The 12599-nt window shown below is 37.5% G+C and overlaps 1 non-coding gene across 1 annotated transcript; it reads left to right on the top strand.

Annotated features, from left to right (window-relative positions):
- Positions 1-261: 261 nt before the first annotated feature.
- Positions 262-440, top strand: LOC133849652 (5.8S ribosomal RNA). Its single transcript, XR_009895408.1, has one exon. It is a non-coding gene; the product is annotated as a 5.8S ribosomal RNA (ribosomal RNA).
- The last annotated feature ends 12159 nt before the right edge of the window (positions 441-12599 follow it).

Raw genomic sequence — 12599 nt, 5'->3', positions numbered from 1 at the left:
ACCTAAAGAAAAACAATGTTGTAACTGTTTGCAGGTTAACGCTTTACATATGTTGATCATAATAAATATATTTAGCTAAAATATACTTGTCATATATCTTATTATTATCGATTATGTAAAACTAAGACATTTCGCAACATTTATTTAGGTATAAAAAAAAATTTTATTGAAGGAATTGATATATGCCAGTAAAATGGTGTATTTTTAATTTCTTTCAATAAAAATATTGTTGACGTAATGAAATAAAAAAAAAAATTGTATCACTCTAAGCGGTGGATCACTCGGCTCATGGGTCGATGAAGAACGCAGCAAACTGTGCATCATCGTGTGAACTGCAGGACACATGAACATCGACATTTTGAACGCATATCGCAGTCCATGCTGTTATGTACTTTAATTAATTTTTTAGTGCTGCTTGGACTACATATGGTTGAGGGTTGTAAGACTATGCTAAATAAGTTGTTTAAAATTTTTCGGAATTTTAAGCACATTGTATATTATTGATAATATAAGTGTGAATCTAAAAAGTTCTCGCTTAAGATATTCATAATATGAATTAATAAATGAAAATACTAAAACTCTGTTACATGAGAAATTTGAAGAATTATATGTGCTTTATTCATTTCAAATAATACTGAGGAATGTCTAGCATAAAATATAGTGTATGGAACGTCAATATTCTAGTATGAGAAATTAACGATTTAAGTCCTTCTTAAATGAGGCCATTTACCCATAGAGGGTGCCAGGCCCGTATAACGTTAATGATTATTAGATGATGTTTCCAAAGAGTCGTGTTGCTTGATAGTGCAGCACTAAGTGGGTGGTAAACTCCATCTAAAACTAAATATAACCATGAGACCGATAGTAAACAAGTACCGTGAGGGAAAGTTGAAAAGAACTCTGAATATAGAGTTAAATAGTACGTGAAACTGCTTAGAGGTTAAGCCCGATGAACCTGAATATCCGTTATGGAAAATTCATCATTAGAATTGTAATATTTAATCAATATTATAACGATAGTGTGCATTTTTTCCATATAACGACGTTGTAATCTATTAGCATGTATGGAATTTATCAAACAATTTTGATAAGAGTTTATTTAAATTAGAGTGCTTGCATTTTAACATAAAATAAATTTAAAAAATTTGAAAAAGTGCTGATAGATTATATGAGTACAGTGCGGTAATTTTTCGGAATTATATAATGGCATGATTATCATTGATTTTTATGTTTATTATAAGCACTTGTATGATTAACAATGCGAAAGATTCAGGATACCTTCGGGACCCGTCTTGAAACACGGACCAAGGAGTCTAACATATGTGCAAGTTATTGGGATATAAACCTAATAGCGTAATTAACTTGACTATTATTGGGATTAGTTTTTTAACTATTTATAGTTAATTAACGCAATCCCGGGGCGTTCTATATAGTTATGTATAATATTTATATTATTTATGCCTCTAACTGGAACGTACCTCGAGCATATATGCTGTGACCCGAAAGATGGTGAACTATACTTGATTAGGTTGAAGTCAGGGGAAACCCTGATGGAAGACCGAAACAGTTCTGACGTGCAAATTGATTGTCAGAATTGAGTATAGGGGCGAAAGACCAATCGAACCATCTAGTAGCTGGTTCCTTCCGAAGTTTCCCTCAGGATAGCTGGTGCATTTAACTGTTGTATAAAATAATCTTATCTGGTAAAGCGAATGATTAGAGGCCTTAGGGTCGAAACGATCTTAACCTATTTGTACGATTTCGAGACAAGCAGAAAATCGTACGCTGCAGATAGATAACAGATAGTCCTATACAAACAGGCACCGCTGCGCATTTACGACTTCACACCATCTATCAGCACGCATGATTTGACCTGCATGCGTCATAAACTTAAGCGATATAAGATAAGGTTATCCTACTTTACAACTGTTCAGACTAATAAACTATGAGACAACTATTGATTATCAGGCTACCCATTGTAAACTATAAACAGATAAGAATTGGACCTAAACAAACATTAGTTCTTAAGATATTGTATATATAAACCCTGCATATTCCACAATAAAATCAGAACTCAACGAAAACTCATGGTATTCACTTCTCTGAGCTCAATTTGTTTCAAGTACAGATTGCGGCAACGAAATTGTTACTGGTATCAAGAACCGGTGGCAGACAAAAACAAACTTTTCAGTTAACATATTAACATTTGGTGACCCCCGACTTCTGGACACAGGATTATTTTGGAGAATCCAACCAACAACTGATCAACTTGGCGATCTTGGACATCACTGGATAGTCAACTTGGCAGAAACAAAGAAGGAGAAAATCAAGCTTCAAAGCCGTAATATTTAAAAGTATACCTTGACCGCCTATTTGGTTGTGAGTAGAGGCACAACCTGTCAAAGCGACAAGACAAAATACCTCCAACGGGTCAGGTATTACTTTAAATAAAACAAGTGAGAAAGCTACAGTCGAGTGTACTCGACTGTGAGATACCCGCTACCCATTTTGAATAAAAGCAATATATTTTGCGGTATATTTCTCAAAATATACCAAATATACTACAAAAATACTAAAAATATACCAAATGGTATATGTGGTATATCGATATAGTACCGCATTCAAAATATACCATAGACGGCACAATATACCAGATTGTCAGAAAAAGTAACTTAGACCCCTAGTAAGTAGGCGTTTTTGCCCATACAAAAGTATTTCTTTAATAACTTCGACAATTTTTATCTGATCTGAACCAAATTTTCAGGAATCATAACTACTATAGTAATTATTATATATACCAAAATTCGTAACTCTAGCTTTAAAATTACGCTTGTTATTCGATTTTTTTTGATTTGCGTGGGCGGAAGGGGGCGTGGCAAAAATTTGAAACAAACTTGATCTGCGTGCAAACATAACAAATGTTGTCGAAAAAAAAAATTATAGCTCTATCTCTTATAGTCTCTGAGATCTAGGTGTTCATACGGACGGACGGACAGACACACAGACGGACAGACACACAGACACACAGACGGACAGACGGACATGGCTAGATCGTCTCGGCCGTTGACGCTGATCAAGAATATATATACTTTATAGGGTCGGAGATGCCTCCTTCTACCTGTTACATACATTTCCTGCCGGCACAAAGTTATAATACCCTTCTACCCTATGGGTAGCGGGTATAAAAATGGCATCATCGAATATCAGCGCATTGCTGGACAGGCAATTAATTACAGGCGAAGAGATCCAAAACGCAATAAGGAATTACAAAAAGGACTCGCCTGAGCGAAAACTACACCAAGACTACTTCCAAAAACGCATTGAGAAGCTAGTTAAGCTGTGGGAAATATTTTCTAAAGAGGATTTAAATATAAGAAGTAAAACAGAAGGTGCTAAAATTGAGCACAATTACTTTAAAAATGACTACTTCAATCAAATAAGGGATTTGGTTGTATCCTACAAAGGAGAATTTAATAAACAATTATCCACAATACAAATGGATACTGGATCGGTTACTTCCAGTGAAGAAGAATCAGAACTGAAGCCAATGATTCGTGAACAAAGGGTTCTGCTGGATAGCTTGGAATGCATCATGAACAAAATGACGAATGAAACTCGTCAAGGATTTATGCCAATCATATATCAGTATTGGAATAAGATAACAACGATCCACATAGAAATTTATAAAAAAATTGAGGATCCTGCAAAACTTGGATATATGTTAGAGACCAGAGATATTTAGCAGCTGAAGACGCCGTCATAGGAGTCCAAACTATGACACGTCCTGCTAACATACCCCAAATGCATGCCTCATTGCCGTTGCCGAAGGTTGAAATTCCCAAATTTGATGGGGATTATTTAAAATGGCAACAATTTCATGACATCTTCGAGAAAATGATTCATGAAGCATCATTACCCATCATTGAAAAGATGTGGTACTTAAAAACTAGCATCACTGGAGATGCTTAGTGTTTAATACGCCATCTATCCTTAACCGAAGGAAATTATGCAACAGCCTGGAATATGCTACAAGAGCGTTTTAGCAACAAAAGAGTGCTAAGTAACGCATTAATACAAAAAATATTGGACCAACCGTCAATAACAAATGATGGGAAGTCTATAAAAGCAATGCATGATAATATCACATAAAACATTATCTGCACTAAATAACATTGGAATTCGAACTGAAAACTGGGATCCAATACTGTTATGTAGTTTAACAAGGAAATTGATCGTCAAACTCATATGTTATATGAACAATCAGTTGTAGACTCAAAGAAGCTGCAGAAACTGGATCAGTTTTTGACCTTCTTGGAACATCGGTTCCTTACATTGGAAGCTACCGGCAGTGATAAGATAAATCACACCAAAAAAGGCACATGCGCTCAGATTGGTACAGAATATACATGTTATTTCTGTAACAAAACCAATCACATTATATACAAGTGCAATGAATTTTTGAAGAAAACAACAGCTGAACGACTAAATTGGATTCAAAGGAACAAGTTATGCGTAAAATGTTTCAAACGCGATCATTCAGCAAAGGAATGCCAGAAGAAAAATTGTTTTAAATGCGATAAAAGGCATAACACTCTTCTACATTTGGAATCGAAGCCTGAATCCAAAACTGCAGCATCAGCAAGTGGAGTACAAACCAATTATGTACTTTTAGCCACTGCTCGAGTTATTATTGAAGGCAATAATGGACAAATGGCCGAATTCAGAGCCTTACTTGACTCAGGTTCTCAAGTCAAAGAGCATTAAATATATTAGCTCTCAACGTTAAAAAATCAGAGCTACAAATAAATGGAAATGGTGGACGAACACAAACATCGAAGGCACGTGTTAATATTATGCTCAAATCACAGCATAACAATTTCAACTCTCGATTGGAGGCTATTGTATTGCCTCACATTGTTGCAGATCAACCAGGACAGTCAATTGATATTGCTCGTTGGAAACTTCCAAAGCATATTGAATTGGCAGATCCTAACTTTGACAAAGCAGGAAAGATTGATCTACTCTTAGGAGCAGAACACTACTACGACATAATGCAGGACAAGCATTTATCGTTGGGTAAAGGACTGCCAAGATAACAGAAAACCAAACTAGGATGGATTGTGGCTGGAAAATTAAAACATAATTCATCAAGATCAACTACTTGTGCAGCTATAACTGAAGAAGATAAGGTAGACCAACAAATTACTAAATTTTGGGAACTGGATTCATTCTCAACCGATACACCATGTCTATCACCACTGGAGAAACAATGTGAAATGCATTTTCTCCAGAACATTCAGACTGCAATTGATAAGAAACCGATTGTTAGTCTCCCATTTATGGATAATGCTTCAGCCCTGGGGGAGAGTCGTGATCTTGCGACACGACGATTCCTTTCCTTGGAAAAACGGCTATTGCGAGAACCACAAACTAAGGCAAGTTATGTGGATTTCATGAAAGAATATGAAGCTCTTGGACATATGAAGGAGATGCACACAAATGAAATAACAAAAGCACGGTACTTCATACCACATCACTGTGTGCTCAAACCTGAAAGTACAACAACCAAATTAAGAGTGGTTTTCGATGCATCTGCAGTTACGTCATCAGGAAAATCGCTCAACGACATACTGCACAAAGGACCTACGGTGCAAAACTCTATATTTTCAATTTTGCTGCGATTTAGGACTCACAAATATGTTTTCACGGCGGACATAGAGAAAATGTACCGTCAAATCTGGATAAATCCCGAGGACCAATATTTCCAAACAATTGTTTGGCGCAATGATCCATCTGAGGATTTGCGATACTACAGATAAAAAACGGTTACCTATGGAACAAAAGCTGCACCATATTTAGCCACAAAATGCTTGCAGCACATAGCACAAAAAGGCAGAAAGGAATACCCTAATGGTGCTGCCGCATTGGAAAACGACTTCTATGTAGACGATTGCTTAACCGGAGCCGAAACTATACCAGAAGCTCTACAGAGGCAACAACAGCTTAACAAACTTCTGCAAAATTCTGGATTCAAGTTAAGAAAATGGTGTACCAACAATTTCCAAGTTCTACAAGGAGTTCCGAGGGAACACATCACTTCAAATGTACAACTGGAGGAGACTTCATATAAGGACTACACGATTAAGACCCTCGGAATCACCTGGACACCAATAACAGATCACCTTTGTGGGAAAACGGAAATAGCAACAAAGGCCAACATATCAAGACGAGATGTTGTGTCTGAAATCTTTAGGATATTTGATCCTCTTGGTTTATTTTCCCCAGTTGTAATGAAAGCAAAATGAGTACAAAGACGATCTGCCGGCTCATCTTCAGGAGGAATGGAAACGCTACAGGGAGGAGCTAAAGGTTCTGAACACCATAAAAGTACCACGTCACGTATACTCAGGAAAAACACCTGTGACGACAGCCGATCTTACTTATGAAGAACTGGAAACAGTTATAGTCGAAATAGAGGCCATATTGAACTCTCGACCATTAACACCACTGTCCGATGGCCCAAATGACGTTACAGCACTAACGCCTGGACACTTTCTAACTGGAGAGCCGCTAACTGCACAAGCTGATTGTGAACCATCGCAGCAACCAAAAACGTTAGGTAATCGATGGCAGGCCGTTTCAAAATTGAAACATGCATTCTGGAAACAATGGTCGCAGGAGTATCTACAACAGTTGCAGCAACGTCAAAAATGGAGAAGATCCTCAGCAAACATAAAGGAAGGCACTTTAGTAATAATAAAGGAAGACAATGTTCCTGTATTACAATGGCCCATGGGAAGAATTGTTCGAGTCTTCTACGGGAAAGACAACTTTGCACGAGTGGTTGAAGTTAAAACGACCAAAGGGATTTTTAAACGTGAGATTCAACATGTTGCTCCACTCTTTAATGAAGAAGAACCCACTGACAAACATCCAATTGAAGAAGATGAAGTGGAAGAAGAAAACAAAGCAGTTGAAGACCGCCAGCTGAGGAAAAGGAAACAACCAAATCACGCTTCGATAACCAGTGTTATGATTGTCATGCTATTATTACTATCATTAGCATGGGCCCAATCGATTCAAATAACTCAGTTTGGATCAAAACCAGGAATATTTTTCGAGAAAATTGGTACAACCCAATTAGCAGTGGCTGACTGGACCATAGTGGCTTACTTCGATCTCAAGCCATATTGGAGTGACATGGCTACATTTTCAAAAGGAACAACAAAATTGGTGAAATGTGCGCTACACTTAATGACGCCCACTCATGTGAAGGAATGTACCAATACTTCCGACACATAGAGAATGAACTCATCATGGAAAATATGCTATTGGCCAAATCACGGAAAGTTCGAGCACCATTGGACATCGTGGGAAACATTGCAAGCAGTCTATTTGGTGTATTAGATTCTCAATATGCACAAGACATGTCGAAAACAATATCAAAGGTCAAGGACAATGAAGATCATCTTTTGGAGTTATTACAAAACCAAACATCCTTAGTTGATTCAACAATAAACGTAGTGAAACGAGATGAAATTGCATACGCAAAACGACTCAACCTAATTGAAAGTCAAATTAATGGAATAATACAAGATAAATATCACTGGTACATCACGCTGACATCACAACTTACGTTGCTCGCTGCTAATTTACAACGAATGCAGAATGAAATCATCAAAGTGTTAACAGACGTGCGCCACAACACTATTAGTCCACTTCTATTATCACCACGACAACTAAAGGAGCAATGTAATCAAATACGGGATCATTTGAAGCCTGATCAAATGCTACCTATTAGCCAAGAAAACATACTCATGGCATACAAACTGATGCAAGCTGAAGGCACCATAGTAGATAATCATGTGATGATTATAAAAATAACAGTACCATTAATATCGGCACAGGTATAGTCAAAATTAAAACACCATTCATTGCAATTAACAACTATCGAGATAAGTTTGTTGATATGACGACGGAAGACATAGCAAATTGTCGTCCAAGATCGATAAATGATTTCATTTGTCACAGCAAGCAATCAATGTTCTCTACAGAAATGAGCTGCGAAATGCAACTATTCCATAATAAAACAGACATTTCATCTGGAAATCACAAATAAAACGTTCATTTGGCAAGAGATGCATAAAAAGAATCAATGGATATTTGCTACAAGGACGCCAATAAAACTCTCAGCTATTTGCACCGATGCAACATCAGATATCTGGTTACGCAACAAGGGGCTACTGACAGCAAAGGCAGGATGCACCATACGCAACTCCCTAATAACAGTAATCAGGCAAACTGGTATAGAAACATCTACGTTCACCTCATACGCCCGTTTTGGAGAAATCGATGGTAACAATACAACGATTAAAAGACAAAATATTACCTCCAGGAAAACAAATAAATTTGGTTATACCGAACTACTGGATCTTCAAACGGGATCTCGTACCAAACCGAAGACTCAGACTACCACATAGACTTGAGACGATCAAGCATCACCACATCGCAATGTACATCGGCCTAACATTCATCATAAAATTATTGACCATTCACTGGGTAAAAAAATGTTACAAGAGAGACAACAGACCACAGCAAGTCCAGATACCAGCGGTGGCAATGAGGAAAACTGATACAACTTCGAGTCCGCCGTTCACCATTAACATCGATGATTGTTGAAACTGCGTTCAACGGCCGGCAGGATGTACGATTTCGAGACAAGCAGAAAATCGTACGCTGCAGATAGATAACAGATAGTCCTATACAAACAGGCACCGCTGCGCATTTACGACTTCACACCATCTATCAGCACGCATGATTTGACCTGCATGCGTCATAAACTTAAGCGATATAAGATAAGGTTATCCTACTTTACAACTGTTCAGACTAATAAACTATGAGACAACTATTGATTATCAGGCTACCCATTGTAAACTATAAACAGATAAGAATTGGACCTAAACAAACATTAGTTCTTAAGATATTGTATATATAAACCCTGCATATTCCACAATAAAATCAGTACTCAACGAAAACTCGTGGTATTCACTTCTCTGAGCTCAATTTGTTTCAAGTACAGATTGCGGCAACGAAATTGTTACTGGTATCAAGAACCTGTGGCAGACAAAAACAAACTTTTCAGCTAACATATTAACATTTGGTGACCCCCGACTTCTGGACTCAGGATTATTTCGGAGAATCCTACACGTATAATTGGTCAACTGGTAGACCAATTTCAAAAACCAACAACTGATCAACTTGGCGATCTTGGACATCACTGGATAGTCAACTTGGCAGAAACAAAGAAGGAGAAAATCAAGCTCCATAGCCGTAATATTTAAAAGTATACCTTGACCGCCTATTTGGTTGTGAGTAGAGGCACAACCTGTCAAAGCGACAAAACAAAATACCTCCAACGGGTCAGGTATTACTTTAAATAAAAAAATGGCATCATCGAATATCAGCGCATTGCTGGACAGGCAATTAATAACAGGCGAAGAAATCCAAAACGTAATAAGCAATTACAAAAAGGACTCGCCTGAGCGAAAACTACACCAAGACTACTTCCAAAAACGCATTGAGAAGCTAGTTAAGCTGTGGGAAATATTTTCTAAAGAGGATTTAAATATAAGAAGTAAAACAGAAGGTGCTGAAATTGAGCACAATTACTTTAAAAATGACTACTTCAATCAAATAAGGGATTTGGTTGTATCCTACAAAGGAGAATTTAAAAAACAATTATCCACAATACAAATGGATACTGGATCGGTTACTTCTAGTGAAGAAGAATCAGAACTGGAGCCAATGATTCGTGAACAAAGGGTTCTGCTGGATAGCTTGGAACGCATCATGAACAAAATGACGAATGAAACTCGTCAAGGATTTATGCCAATCATAAATCAGTATTGGAATAAGATAACAACGATTCACATAGAAATTTATAAAAAATTTGAGGATCCTGCAAAACTTGGATATAGAGACCAGAGATATTTAGCAGCTGAAGACGCCGTCATAGGAGTCCAAACTATGACATGTGAAGAAAGTATCTCTCGTCCTGCTAACATACCCCAAATGCATGCCTCATTGCCGTTGCCGAAGGTTGAAATTCCCAAATTTGATGGGGATTATTTAAAATGGCAACAATTTCATGACATCTTCGAGAAAATGATTCATGAAGCATCATTACCCATCATTGAAAAGATGTGGTACTTAAAAAACTAGCATCACTGGAGATGCTTAGTGTTTAATACGCCATCTATCCTTAACCGAAGGAAATTATGCAACAGCCTGGAATATGCTACAAGAGCGTTTTAGCAACAAAAGAGTGCTAAGTAACGCATTAATACAAAAAATATTGGACCAACCGTCAATAACAAATGATGGGAAGTCTATAAAAGCAATGCATGATAATATCAAAGAAACATTATCTGCACTAAATAACATTGGAATTCGAACTGAAAACTGGGATCCAATACTGTTATGTAGTTTAACAAGGAAATTGGATCGTCAAACTCATATGTTATATGAACAATCAGTTGTAGACTCAAAGAAGCTGCAGAAACTGGATCAGTTTTTGACCTTCTTGGAACATCGGTTCCTTACATTGGAGGCTACCGGCAGTGATAAGATAAATCACACCAAAAAAAGGCACATGCGCTCAGATTGGTACAGAATATACATGTTATTTCTGTAACAAAACCAATCACATTATATACAAGTGCAATGAATTTTTGAAGAAAACAACAGCTGAACTACTAAATTGGATTCAAAGGAACAAGTTTTGCGTAAAATGTTTCAAACGCGATCATTCAGCAAAGGAATGCCAGAAGAAAAATTGTTTTAAATGCGATAAAAGGCATAACACTCTTCTACATTTGGAATCGAAGCCTGAATCCAAAACTGCAGCATCAGCAAGTGGAGTACAAACCAATTATGTACTTTTAGCCACTGCTCGAGTTATTATTGAAGGCAATAATGGACAAATGGCCGAATTCAGAGCCTTACTTGACTCAGGTTCTCAAGTCAATGTAATCTCTGAAAGAGCATTAAATATATTAGCTTTCAACGTTAAAAAATCAGAGCTACAAATAAATGGAATTGGTGGACGAACACAAACATCGAAGGCACGTGTTAATATTATGCTCAAATCACAGCATAACAATTTCAACTCTCGATTGGAGGCTATTGTATTGCCTCACATTGTTGCAGATCAACCAGGACAGTCAATTGATATTGCTCGTTGGAAACTTCCAAAGCATATTGAATTGGCAGATCCTAACTTTGACAAAGCAGGAAATATTGATCTACTCTTAGGAGCAGAACACTACTACGACATAATGCAGGACAAGCATTTATCGTTGGGTAAAGGACTGCCAAGATTACAGAAAACCAAACTAGGATGGATTGTGGCTGGAAAATTAAAACATAATTCATCGAGATCAACTACTTGTGCAGCTCTAACGGAAGAAGATAAGGTAGACCAACAAATTACTAAATTTTGGGAACTGGATTCATTCTCAACCGATACACCATGTCTATCACCACTGGAGAAACAATGTGAAATGCATTTTCTCCAGAACATTCAGACTGCAATTGATAAGAAACCGATTGTTAGTCTCCCATTTATGGATAATGCTTCAGCCCTGGGGGAGAGTCGTGATCTTGCGACACGACGATTCCTTTCCTTGGAAAAACGGCTATTGCGAGAACCACAAACTAAGGCAAGTTATGTGGATTTCATGAAAGAATATGAAGCTCTTGGACATATGAAGGAGATGCACACAAATGAAATAACAAAAGCACGGTACTTCATACCACATCACTGTGTGCTCAAACCTGAAAGTACAACAACCAAATTAAGAGTGGTTTTCGATGCATCTGCAGTTACGTCATCAGGAAAATCGCTCAACGACATACTGCACAAAGGACCTACGGTGCAAAACTCTATATTTTCAATTTTGCTGCGATTTAGGACTCACAAATATGTTTTCACGGCGGAAATAGAGAAAATGTACCGTCAAATCTGGATAAATCCCGAGGACCAATATTTCCAAACAATTGTTTGGCGCAATGATCCATCTGAGGATTTGCGATACTACAGATAAAAAACGGTTACCTATGGAACAAAAGCTGCACCATATTTAGCCACAAAATGCTTGCAGCACATAGCACAACAAAGGCAGAAAGGAATACCCTAATGGTGCTGCCGCATTGGAAAACGACTTCTATGTAGACGATTGCTTAACCGGAGCCGAAACTATACCAGAAGCTCTACAGAGGCAACAACAGCTTAACAAACTTCTGCAAAATTCTGGATTCAAGTTAAGAAAATGGTGTACCAACAATTTCCAAGTTCTACAAGGAGTTCCGAGGGAACACATCACTTCAAATGTACAACTGGAGGAGACTTCATATAAGGACTACACGATTAAGACCCTCGGAATCACCTGGACACCAATAACAGATCACCTTTGTGGGAAAACGGAAATAGCAACAAAGGCCAACATATCAAGACGAGATGTTGTGTCTGAAATCTTTAGGATATTTGATCCTCTTGGTTTATTTTCCCCAGTTGTAATGAAAGCAAAAATTTTCATGCA

The sequence above is a fragment of the Drosophila sulfurigaster genome, unplaced genomic scaffold (genome assembly GCF_023558435.1).
Source record: "Drosophila sulfurigaster albostrigata strain 15112-1811.04 unplaced genomic scaffold, ASM2355843v2 contig_104_pilon, whole genome shotgun sequence".
NCBI classification, from domain to species: Eukaryota; Metazoa; Arthropoda; class Insecta; order Diptera; family Drosophilidae; genus Drosophila; species Drosophila sulfurigaster.
The sequence above is the reverse complement of the archived record's forward strand: the minus strand, read 5'-3'. Positions and strand labels throughout refer to the sequence as shown.